The sequence below is a fragment of the Schistocerca piceifrons genome, unplaced genomic scaffold (assembly GCF_021461385.2).
Source record: "Schistocerca piceifrons isolate TAMUIC-IGC-003096 unplaced genomic scaffold, iqSchPice1.1 HiC_scaffold_1520, whole genome shotgun sequence".
NCBI classification, from domain to species: domain Eukaryota; kingdom Metazoa; phylum Arthropoda; class Insecta; order Orthoptera; family Acrididae; genus Schistocerca; species Schistocerca piceifrons.
This window is the reverse complement of record NW_025727370.1, coordinates 1,627,735-1,640,685: the sequence shown is the minus strand read 5'-3', so window position 1 is coordinate 1,640,685 and position 12,951 is coordinate 1,627,735.

Here is a 12,951-nt window from a genome sequence, read left to right as displayed (position 1 = left end):
GTCTTCTTGCAAGGGACCCATCGTGTGTTAAACTGTTGTCAAAAACGCCTCTGAGTCACAACAAGGCTTTTCGTTTCATGAAAAAGCAACACAATTGCCGTGTTGCTGTGTTGTCAGTCTTCCATTGTCAGCCATTGCTGGTTACTAGTCTCCTAATGGCAGTATTGTGAATTACATGTCATTTCGTAACTCATTTGTTTTTCCAAGCTCTGCTGGTACTGCTGTAGAGATCCCAGCGAAGTATCTAATGTGTGGTGTAAATTGTAAAAGAAACAATTGGTAATACATTTTGTACGCCACCCTATAGTTAAGTTGTGCCACAAATTCCTCTTCTTCCCAATTCTATTCAGTATCTCCTCATTAGTCACATAATCTACCCATCTAATCTTCAGCATTCTTCTGTAGCACCACATTTCGTCCATGTTTCACTTCCATACATGGATACACTAATGCAAATACTTTCTGAAAAGACTTCCTGACACTTAAATGTATGCTCGATGTGAACAAATTTCTCTTCTTCAGAAATACAGTCCTTGGCACTGCCAGACTACATTTTATATTCTCTCTACTTCAACCTTCGTCAATTATTTTGCTCCCCAAACAGCAAAACTTATCTATTACCTTAATTGCCTTATTTCATAATGTAATTCTGTCATCATCACCCAATTTAATTCGACTACATTCCATTATTCTTGTTTTGCTTTTGTTGATGTTCATCTTATATCCCTCTTTGAATGTGCTGTCCATTCTGTTCAACTGATCTTCCAGGCCCTTTACTGTCTCTGACAGAATTACAATGTCATTGGCTAACCTCAAAGTTTTTATTTCTCCTCCCTGGATTTTAATTCCTACTCAAAATTTTTCATTTGTTCCCTTTATTGCTTGCTCAATATGCAGGCTGAGCGACACCAGGGATAGGCTAAAACCCTGTCTCACTCCCTTCCCAACCACTGCTTCCCTTTTGCTCCTCCCCTTTTATAACTGCCATCTGGTTTCTGTACAAATTGTAAATAGCCTTTCACTCCCTGCATTTGACGACTGCCACCTTCAGAATTGAAAGAGAGTATGCCAGTCAACATTGTCGAAAGCTTCTTTAAGTTTACAAATACTAGAAATGTGGGTTTGCCTTTCCTTCATCTATCATCTAAGATAAATCATAGGGTCGGTATTGCCTCACGTGTTCCAACGTTTCTACGGAATCGAAACTAATCTTCCCTGAGGTCAGCACCTACCAGTTTTTCCATTCGACTGTACAGAATTCATGTTAGTATTCTACAGCCATGACTTATTAAACTGATAGATCGGTAATTTTCATGCCTGTCAACATTTGCTTTCTTTGGAATTGCAATTATTATATTCTTCTTGAAGTCTGGGGGTATTTTGCCTGTCTCATACATTTTTCTGACCAGATGGCAGAGTTTTTTCAAGGCTGGCTGTCCCAAGGCTATCAGTAGTTTTAATGGATGTTGTCTCCTCCCAGGGCCTTGTTTCAACTTATGTCTTTCAGCACTGTCAAATTCTTCACGCAGCATCGTACCTCCCATTTCATCCTCATCTACGTTCTCTTCCATTTTCAAAATATTGCCCGCAAGTGCATTGCCCTTGTATAGAATCTCTATAGGTCTCTTCAGTATTCCAGTAGGCAGTGTTTGTCTTACCCCTAGTCATATATGCGTCTACATCCTTAAATTTGTCCTGTTACCATCCCTGCCGAGCCATTTTGTACTTCCTGTCGATCTCATTTTTGAGACGTTTGTATTCCTTTCAGCCTGCTTCATTTACTGCATTTTTATATTTTCACCATTCATCTATTAAATTCAGTATCTCCTCTGTTACCCAAGGATTTCTACTAGCCTCGTCTTTTTACCTACTTGATCCTCTGCTACTTTCACTAGTAATCTCTCAAAGCTACCCTTCCTCTTCTGCTGTATCTCTTACCCATGTCCTTGTCAATGGTTCCCTAGTGCTTTCTGAAACACTCTACAATCTCTGATCCTTTCACTTTATCCAGATCCCATCTCTTACAATTCCTACCTTTTTGTAGTTCTTTCAGGTCTGGATAGATATCTGCTTATTACACATTACAACCTTCTCCAAATGTCGGCGGTATCTTTCAGTCAGTAGACAAGATTAGCCTGTATGCTTTTGTGCTCCATGTGTCCCTTCATGCTTCCACTTCACTATCTCATCAGAAACAGTGGACGTAGGAATGTTCAGGAGTGTGGAAAACTCGCATACAGACATGTGACACCAATGACACCTTATCACCTGACCACATTCAAAGTCAATGAGCTCCGCGGAGTGCCCCATTTTGCTCTCTCACGATGTATAATGACTACTGAGGTCTCTGATATGGAGTAGGTGGCAGCACAATGCACCAAATATGAAAAAGCAAGTTTTTGGGGGTGGCCCAAAGCTTTTCAGCACATAGTGTATGATGAAGTTGTGTTCTGTGCAAAATTCTACCAGACGGCTTCCTCTTTCATTCCTTACCCACTTTCCTTATTCACCCCCTCCTTTTCCTTCTCTTCCTTTTCCTACTATTGAATTCCAATCCCCTATTATGTCTATTAAATTTTCGTCTCCCTTCGTTATCTGAATAATTTCTTTTATCTCATCATACATTTCTTTAATCTCTTCATCATCTGGGGACCTAGTTGGCTCTGTGGTAAGTGTGGGCTTTGTGTCTATCTTGGCTGCAATACTGCATTCACTATGCTGTTCATAGTAGCTTACCCGCACTCCTGTTTTTTATTCATTTTTAAACCTACTCCTCCATTACCCCTATATGATTTTGTATTTATAATCCTGTATTCATCTGACCAGAAGTCTTATTCCTCATGCCATCAAACTTAACCAATTCCCACCATATTTATCTTTACACTATCCATTTCCCTTTTTAAATTTTCTAACCTGCCTGCCTGATTAAAGGGACTGACATTCCATGTTCCAATTTGTAGAGCATAAGTTTTCTGTCTCCTGATAATGATGTCATCCTGGAGATCTGAATGGGGGACTATTTGACTTCCGGAATATTTTACCCAAGAGGACACCATCATCATTTAATGGACAGTAAATTTGCATCCCCTCGTGAAAAATTACGGCTATAGTTTCCCCTTGCTTTCATCCGTTTACAGTACCAACACAGCAAGGCTGTTTTGGTTAATGTTACAAGACCAGATCAGTCATTCATCCTGACTGTCACCCCTGCAACTACTGAAAGGACTGCTGCCCCTCTTAAGGGACCACATGTTTGTCTGGCCCCACAACAGATACCCCTCCGTTGGGGTTGCACCTACGGAACGACTATCTGTATTGCTGAGGCACGCAAGCCTCGCTACCAGTGCCACGGTCCATGGTTCATGTTAGGTCCACTCCTTCGTGACGATCATGTTTCCCATTGAGTAAACATTTAAGTGTCAGGAAGTCTTTTCTGCAAGTATTTGCATTGAGTGTGGCATTTTTCATGAAAACAATGCACAATTTCACAAGGCCATGAATGTGATTGAGTGGTTTCAGGAACAGAGTGGTGAGTTCCAATTGATGTGTTGGTTACCCAACTCGCCAGCCCTGAACCTGGTTGAACAGATCTGGGATGTGATTTAACATAACGTCAGAGATCATCCCCCCTTCCAGAATTTATGGGAATGAAGTGGCCTGATTGTATAAATATGGTTTCAACTTCCTCCAGTGATCTATGAAGGCCTCATTGCTTCTGTGCCACTACGTCTCCCTACTGTTGTCTGTGCCAGAGGTGTACACACCAGCTTTTAGATGAGTGATGATAATCTTGGGCTGATCAGCCTATGGCAGTTACCATTATTGAAAGAAGGTTGTATTACTGTAATGATTGTGAGGGTATAATGATACTGCCACATAAAGTTCGGCTAAACAGTACATGCTGCCCATGAGCCCTGCATGACTCACCCTCCAGTCCAGCTTCAAGACACCGACTGCCCGTGAGATCCACTGCTGTTCCTCTACACCCATTGTTGCTCCATAATGCCCACTGGTGCCACGAGCTCTGAGCTGTGAGAAGTGACATCTGCCAGGCACATGGGGCTCGAATTCGAAGAGGGAGCCCACCGTGGTTCAGCCTCCTCCACCAAACCAAAATCCCCCATCCCCACCATTAAGGAGCCCTTTACATATGCCTCTCCTTGATATGAGTAATGTGCATGTGTGAGGCTTTACTCGTCCATAAATTCAGAACCAGGAGGTTTGCCGAACTCACCACCCTGACAATCTAACAGGGTCCCAACAACTGAGGAGCTAGCTTGCTATCGAACCCTAACTCCCCCTTTTCAGCAATATTAGGGTTTCGGACAATTTTCGTATTATGTCTAGTCTGGCTCCAGTTGTGCTGTGTTACTGCTAGGGTGACTTGTTCTTGAAGCAAATCATTGATTGACTACAGGTTGACAAGAGGAAAATTGACTGGATGTGCTAACATAAGGGATACTGGAGCAGCCTCCAGGGACTTGGGTTGTGCAGTGTTAAAGATAAAATTGAGCCACGTTGTCTGAGCCTTGTTGTGAAAGATAAGCACAGCCTTCAACTTGCAGTTCACCTGGTCAGCAAAGTATGCTGGTAAAAGGATTTGTGGTCACATCTTTAATTCCATTGTCAAAGCAGAACCTCACAAATAGCTGGGAAACAGAAGCTATCAAGCATCCTCGGTGGCCTGGAAACAGAAAAAATTCATAACAAATGCTGGCCAGCTGCCAGGAATGTCATTTCTCTGCTCGGAATGTGTCAAAAAAACGAGAAAAGTCATCCATGATAACTAGTAGGTGCCTAATACACACACACACTTGATGAAGTGGACCTATATAATCCATACAAAGTTAATCCATCAGGCATTCCTAACAGGTAGGCTCTAAAAGCCACTTGAGGGAATTCAAGTTGGGCTCAGCTCCCTTACGGCTCTCACACTCCTCCACCAACCTCTGGACAGCCTTATTCAGGGAGGACCAGGTGACATGTTGAGTGATCTTGACCCCACCAACAGGCTTATACAGGGAGGACCAGGTGATGTGTCGTCTCATCTTGACAACAGTTTTATAAATGCCTAAGAGGGTATTATGGAAATAATGAGCCAAAACCTAACTAAGAGCTTGATTGTCAGTCTCTAAACAAAATTCCTGGTGTTCAAAATAAAATCTGAATTTCTTAAGGGCAAACATAACCGCATAGGCTTCCCATTCATACATAGAATATTTCATCTCCGCAGGTGAAAGTTCCCAAGGTGCATTGCTATAGGGCATCAACATGCAACACCTCCCCTGCCATTCTGTCCCTGTAGGAGGACAGCTACCACTTTCTACTCCAGAAGAATCATGTGTCTGTCTGCAAGAAGAACATGACCTCAAAATTTGGTATGTCTAATACTAGTTGGTTACTAAGCACCACCTTAATGGCTTCAGAAGATTCTGGATGACTTTCATCCCATGTGAAATTTCTTAAATCGTTAAGGCACCCCACTAATTTAATAAAATTCGGCACAGACTTTCGAAAAAATTTGTCATGCCAGGACTTGCATCTGAGTCTATTGCATAGATATGAGGCATGTACCAAGGGATTGGGAACTGGGGCAGGCTAGAGATGGACAAGTATATTTCATATGTTGGGTGGGTGGTGGAATAACACTGTGGGAGGGATGGGGAGGATATCTGTCATTTCAGTTTTGACTGTCTCCCGACCTGTCCTAAAATATCCTCACTACTGTCTTCCCCAACCCTCCCATAATGATATCGTGTTGCCCACCAGTCCTAGACAATACTCTTATCCATCACTACTCCTCTCTTGCTCCTAGCCCCTTGCCTCAAGGCTTATATTCCTGCAACAGACCCAGAAGCCATATCTACTCCAGTCCTATCATTGGCATCTCCTATTTGATCAAAGACAGAGCCACCTGTGGAAACAGCCATACGATCTACCAAATAAGCGGTAACATCTGTGGCACATTCTATGTGGCACGACCACTAACAAGCTATTTGTCTGCATGAAAAAGCTACTTTGTAAAAGGGGAGAAAAGGTTGTGTATGTAAGTATAATTGATCATTTTATTTCACATAATTTGCTATCAAATGTCCTGATCAGTTTTAGAAGTGGTTTAACAACTGAAAATGCTATATTCTCTTTTCTCTGTGAGGTACTGCTGGATGGGTTAAACAAATGGTTTCGAGCACTAGCTATCTTTTTTGAATCAACTAAGGTGTTCAGTTGTGTTGATCACAAAATATTGATACAGAAGTTAGACCATTACAGAATACAGGTAGTAGCTCACAGTTGGTTCACTTCTTCCCCAACCCCTACCCCACTATCCCTCCCACTCCTCAACCTGTGCTGCCTCCTTTTACGTGTCACTCACTTCAGCAGTTGTTGCTCATGTCAAACACAGTCACAGTCGGGCCTTAATAGCCACAGACAGTAGCCGTGTGTGTGTGTGTGTGTGTGTGTGTGTGTGAGAGAGAGAGAGAGAGAGAGAGAGAGAGAGAGAGAGAGAGAGAGTTCTACTTCTGAGGAAGGACTTTGTCGGAGATTGTGCATACTTCCAGTGTCCTTTTCATTGTGCCGGCCCACAACTCGATGACTCTTCTACGTTACGAGTAGAAATCTATCCTCTATATTATTGTTCTTACATCCTGGACCTTCCATTGATCAATCAATAATATTTGTAACTATACAAGCTCTCAGGTAATGTAGTTACCATTAACAAAAAGTTATATCAAATGAGTATGTGAAGCAACTACCAGACCACATTAAATGAAACAACTCTACATATACACTTGACAGCACAGAAAGTTCCCCACCCCTCAGAATTTTAAGCCTTGTCATATGCATGATTTGACAACACAGGATGCAGACACTGTAAGATGTAGACATTGTCTTTCACTTGAGTTGTTAGAGTGTTGTACCACTCGTGGTCTAGTGGTAAATGTCATGCAATGTAGATGCAAAGTTGTATGCTCCAGTCTATTCATTCCTTTATTTTTTAACTGCAGTTTGACTGCCTGCTAAAAGTGTGAACCTGATGAAACCTCAAAGGTAATCTGCTTCACTTTCTAACCACACAGTAATAACAAAAGAGCCTTTGGCTGCATCAAGATCACAACCCTACATAACCACTGCAACCCAGCTGCTCACCACCAGGCATCTGACACTGGTTGTAGTCCAAACAGATGAATGTGGTGCATCTGCGTTTGGAGTAAATTTATGCTCTCACACTGATAAGCATGAAATTATTTATTAGCATAGTTGGATTTTCTGCAGTAAATAACTTTAGTAACCCAAGTGAACATGGAGCTACACAAAAGGTGTGAGTGTATTTATCAACTGTCATTTTCTAATTTAAAATTCTAGTATTTGACTTGCAGTTATGAATTGGATTTTTCATAATTTGATCTTTTTAACATTGTTTATGCATTGTAAACTAAGTAGCACGAGGAAGATATCTAATATATGTGACATACTGTTTGCTGTGGGTTTAACAGAGGGGTGAATGCACCTTGAAGCATTTGTGTGAAGTGTGGAACGATATTAGGAAAACCACATCAGAAAAGCATTTTCTTGTTTCTTTCATTCTGGCATGAATGAATTTCCACATTCATGAAGTTTCAATAATTGACATATGTGATGAACTGTTACCATTTAACTTTCGTACAACATTTGCATTCAACTGCCAAAGTTAAGAAGTCAATAGCAGAAGTACGACAGGCCACAATTAACAGCAACAAAAATCAAACTGGTGTCTATTACCGCATTTTCGTTTCAGTATCATCAGTTCACTCATAGAGCTGCCTAGTAACCAGAAGATTACGGGTTTGAATCCCTCTACAGCACACATTTTCACTCATCGCTGCTGACTCTGTGTAAAGTCTCGATGCAGCTAATATCATTAGTCCCTTCCCTTTCTCTGCCTTCCTCTTCCTCCAACTACAACTGCTATCATAGCTGCGGATTCAGTGTGGTGTGTGTTCTTCCAGAAATGTCCAAAACAATAGACACCATGCTCATATAATAACTGAAAGTACTTCCTCAGGCTTCACTACTTCGGAAAAACCAGAAGAAGAAGAAAATGAACGTTATATTTTTAGGTAATGCCTGCTGAAATGGTTATCAGGGGGAAGCCACACAATCCCCATGTGTGACATTTTCTTTATTTTACACTGACAGTACCATATTAAGTGGTGTTGGCCATTATGACATATTTTTTGTTTTAGGAGATTTCCTTCTGGCGGCACACAGTCCACCTGGTTTCACTTTGAATGATCTTCTGTTTATGTGGTTTGTCCTTCTTCAGTATTCTAGTGAGACAGTACTTAATCTTAACATCTACATTTGTCAAACCATTGGTCATACTTGCATAACCAGTTGATATTATCATTCACAGGTTCAGTAGTTGTAGCTGACAAGCTATGGAAGAAATACATTTGTGCAGATGCTTCAGCTGTTGATCTGCACCTCCCCCAACATGCTGTGGTTGTCCACAACAAAGTCTCCATAACTATTGTTGTCCTCCCCAACCACGCCATCTGCACAGCAGCTATGGTCTAGGTTATTTTGTATGCACTGAGCAAGACTTCAGGAAGTATTGTAAGCTATTAGAACAAAGGTGACTGACTTGTTTATCCAATGAACTTTCAGTACCTTCAAAACCACCATAAGGGTGACTCTTCAATTTATGGACCAATTTCATACACTTTCCTGCTTAAGGAAGTACCAAGATCATTGTGAAATGTAGAAGAGACCATTCTCACCTAAGGGAAGAATGCAGTTTTCAACATGTGATTTGATCACATAGTGTAAATATTTCAACAAACTATCTGTTGAGGATATAAATCATACATAAGCTTCAGCATATACACATGTAAGAAATAAGCATTTCAGTCTAGGCTCAATGCTTCAATGAGGAGTATTCAAAGGAACATTAATTGCTGTGTATCAAATGAAAAGTATACAGACAGCTTTAAGGTATTACAAACAATGTCTGAAATTTATTTAATCATCCTGTGAGATGCAGTAGTCTTCTTACACTGTCAAAATGTAAGCTTATGACAAAGCAAGCTGGAATCTTCTTACTTCCTCTTATTTTGTTATCTGCCTCCTTAAATTCATTTTTTTTTTTTTTTAATTTTTGACTAATTACCATCAAAATATGTAAATGTAATCTGCAATTTCATAAAAGAGAAAGGTTGGCCCTCAGTTTTAAATAATATAGCACCAGATCTAAATTTGTGCTCCGTTTTATGTATGTAATTGATTTTCTAATTTATTTTGACAATTTATTGTTAATATCTTTTGTTATAGGATGAAATCAGTAATTGTTTTGTGGCTTAGATTCTATTGCTGACTTACAAACAAATTTAAATTCTGTACTAATTATACACATTTGGAAAAAGAATCACTAGAATTCTTGAAGTATTTATTTGGCTCTATTTGAAAATATATTAACAAATCCAGCCCTTCATTAATTCCAAAGTAATTAACAGGTTTGTAAAAAGTATTGTTTCTATATCTATATCTGTTAATTTTATCATTTAAACAAATAATTCGGCTTAACTCCTGTGTAGAACAAACTGTTAAAAAGAACCAATTTTTCAATGTATTCAGTTAATTTAATGATTTATGTTTTAATTGTAACTTCTGCAACTTAAACACTGAACAATGTGTAGTTTCAGTGCCTACTACTGAGATGATGTATAAAGGCCCAATTTTTGGTCCCGAGACAATCAGTCCACGGGCGATTTTCAGACGAGAAACCTGTGCTGGTTACGTCAACAACAATGCATCAACGTAACTGTGAAATATGCGTAATAGGTCATGTGTTAAAACAATGACAGTGTTTATTCAATATGTAGCATATCATTCTGCAATAACTGTGTGATCAGGTTTTTACTGCTCATAGGTGTTCAACAGTAAACTACGGTAGCAGTATGCTGATGTTTGCCTGAATACTATTAATGAGGTTCATCGAAAGTTAAACAATAGTGCACTGGCCATATTAACTGTGTTTACTGGCAGGTCGTGAACAGTGAAAGTAAAGAACTAGGAATGCAACTGTGCACCTGTTGGCTACATTATTTACAGTAGTCAGTGTTGAAATTCCACTCCCCATTTTTCAGTCAGTAACACAACGCAATATGTTGACACCAAGGACCATCAACAAACAAATAAAGCAGGTGAACATCATGTATGGTTCCCTTCTGGGTGATGATTATCGTAATTGGGCACAATAAACTAGGACTCACGAACTATGAACACTATCTCAAGAACAGTTTACAATACAGTGATTATAACGAAGGAAGTGCAACAGCAAATCAGCGAATGGGTTTCATGGCCACAGTATGACAGCAGCCAATCAGCTAGTGGGTTCTATGGAAGCAGCCATTGAGTACAGGAGCAGCAAATCAGCACACACATAGACGCAGCTGTGCAGACGATGAATCGAGATGATGATTACTGCTGCAGCAACTGCAGCAGCAGTAGCAGCAGCCGCAGAAGACGAGTCAATAAGAATAAGGTAATTTCATAAAAAAGTCATTTTATATTAAATTATGCATAATGAGTGGCCTTAACGAACAAGACAGTGTGATGAGAGAGAAGGGACAATGGGGAACTGGTTCTGTAAATGACATGCACGTAACTTTGAATGATGGGGACGAAAGCCCTATTGTAGATGAAACGATAAAAGCGTCATGTATATTGTATGGTGATGGAAGTGAAATGGATGAAAACAGTACTGAAGTGGATGAAATCATTAAGGTTAAGGGGGAGCAGTGAAAGTCAGCGAGGGCAACAGGTTAGGGCAGACGAAAAATTTGAATGAATGTTAAAAGAAATTATGAGTAGTATGTGTACGAAAGAAGACATTGTTAAGGTGGAAAAGAAAACTCATAGCATTAGAACTGACCTGGTTAGCTTCAAGGATGAATTGGAGAAATAAATTAAAAAGGAGATTAAGGTAGTCAGCTCTAATCTTTCAGAATTAAATAAGAAGGTTGAGGCAGTAGCTAACGATTGTGATGAAAAGTTAAAGAAAGAAGCACATAACACTAATGAGAAATTAACATTAATGAGTAGTAAATGTGTAGAAGACAGAAAGAAGCTTTGTGATGACTATAGTAGGAGGGTGCAGGCTTCCAAAAAACAGTGTAAAGATGAAATCAAAGCAGCCAGGAAATTTTGTGCTGAAAACAGGGTTAAACTTGAACCAAATCAATCAGATTAAAAATAATTTAGAAACAGAAGTGGAAACCAAGTGTGCAGTAGTGGTAGAGGAAAAACTGGTAAAAGTAAATAATAATGTAGATTCCAAATTGGCTGATATGGAAAAAAAGATGGAAGAAATACAAAATCTAAAGTATAGAATATGTAGTGTCCCAAACAGAACTTCATTTGTTAGTTGTAACAAATTTAATGGTTTTGAACCATATGTTCAAGTGCATCCATAAGATCTCATTAGATAATTTAATAATTTGCTTGAAACATGCAATCACAAGGAGAAAATGTCATTTGTGAAAGATTTTTTTAAAGGGGTAGCTCACGGGCGGGCAGCTCAGGTAGCTGATAGTTGTACTTCAGGCATAGTCCATAACAATACAGGCAGGGTAGGAAAAAATGTTACCTTCATAGTCTCAGATGTTATTGAATTTAGTTTATATTTCTGATCCAAGATACAGCCCTCCAAAAATGACACTGTGCATACCATTTTGAAGATGTGACTTTTTGATAAAATTTTAAAATGATGTATCTCTGGAACATCTCTAGATATTTTATTGATTTTTTTAATTGAAAGCTAATTGCTTTATGATTACAAAGAAATCCTCCATTTGGACTTATCTGACAAAGTTCTTTTACTATAGCATTCTGAACTTTTTTTATTTAATTTATGGAATTTTTTTTTTTTTTCAGAAATTCCAATCTGTAAAATTTTGATTTTTTTCTGTTGATTAGTACCATATTATTTTACATTCCCTGAAAAGGGGAGCCTCCACTTTTCAGTTGAACAGGTTTCACAAACAATTGAAATTTTTGCCATACATAAAGCATGTTTTATTATCACATAACAGGCTCATAGAAATCAAAAACTACCCTTATTTAACAAAATTTTAGTAGTTTGAAAGATGAGTAAGAGACACATTTTTCAAGCATTTTAAATGATTCCAAAACGTATGTGAAAGGTCCAAAGAGTAAAAAGTTTCAATTTATATAACTTATGTGTACTCTGTTTGTACCGAAATTAGCCAGTTAATGAACTAAAAATGTGTCCCAGTGCTTCAGTATCTTCCTTTAATATAGAGTGATGCCTTCCTGTTGAACCAATAGGAACTGGAGCACTTGTGAACATTGTGAACAGAAGGTGAGCACTGATGGCATTGTTGCTGTCCTTCAACTGGACACTTACATCCAGCAACTGGTCCATGTTGTAGCATAAATTTCACTACAATTTCGTTTAACTCATACCTAGTGTCTATAAATCTCTGCAATCCCAGTCACACACACATGCCACAAACATCCCCCTTCTCAGGTTGTGAACCTGAATATTATCCTACTGTTTCTGAGGTGTTGGCTGAATGAATGAAATGTCTTCTTTCTTGCTCTTTAAAGTGAGTCCAAAAATGTGTCTTCTGAATTTCTTTCACAGGAGTAATTTTTTTGGACCATTTTTCTTTTTTCTGCTCATGGAATTCTTCGATTTCCTCTTTGGACAAAAGAATGAGGGCTGCGGATGTGTAAGATTTCACAACTCTCATAAAATCCTAAGCATTCTGTATCGCAGCTATGTTTCGAATGTAAAGATTACGTTTTGGAGCATGCTGCTTCGTCAAGCCTCCTACAACATGACAAGGTCCCTTCCTGTGACCAGTAGCACTGTGTACCCAATCAGTTGGCAATAGTGACTTACTCAATTCAAACAGCTGGTAACAATTTTTAAAATGATTAGGA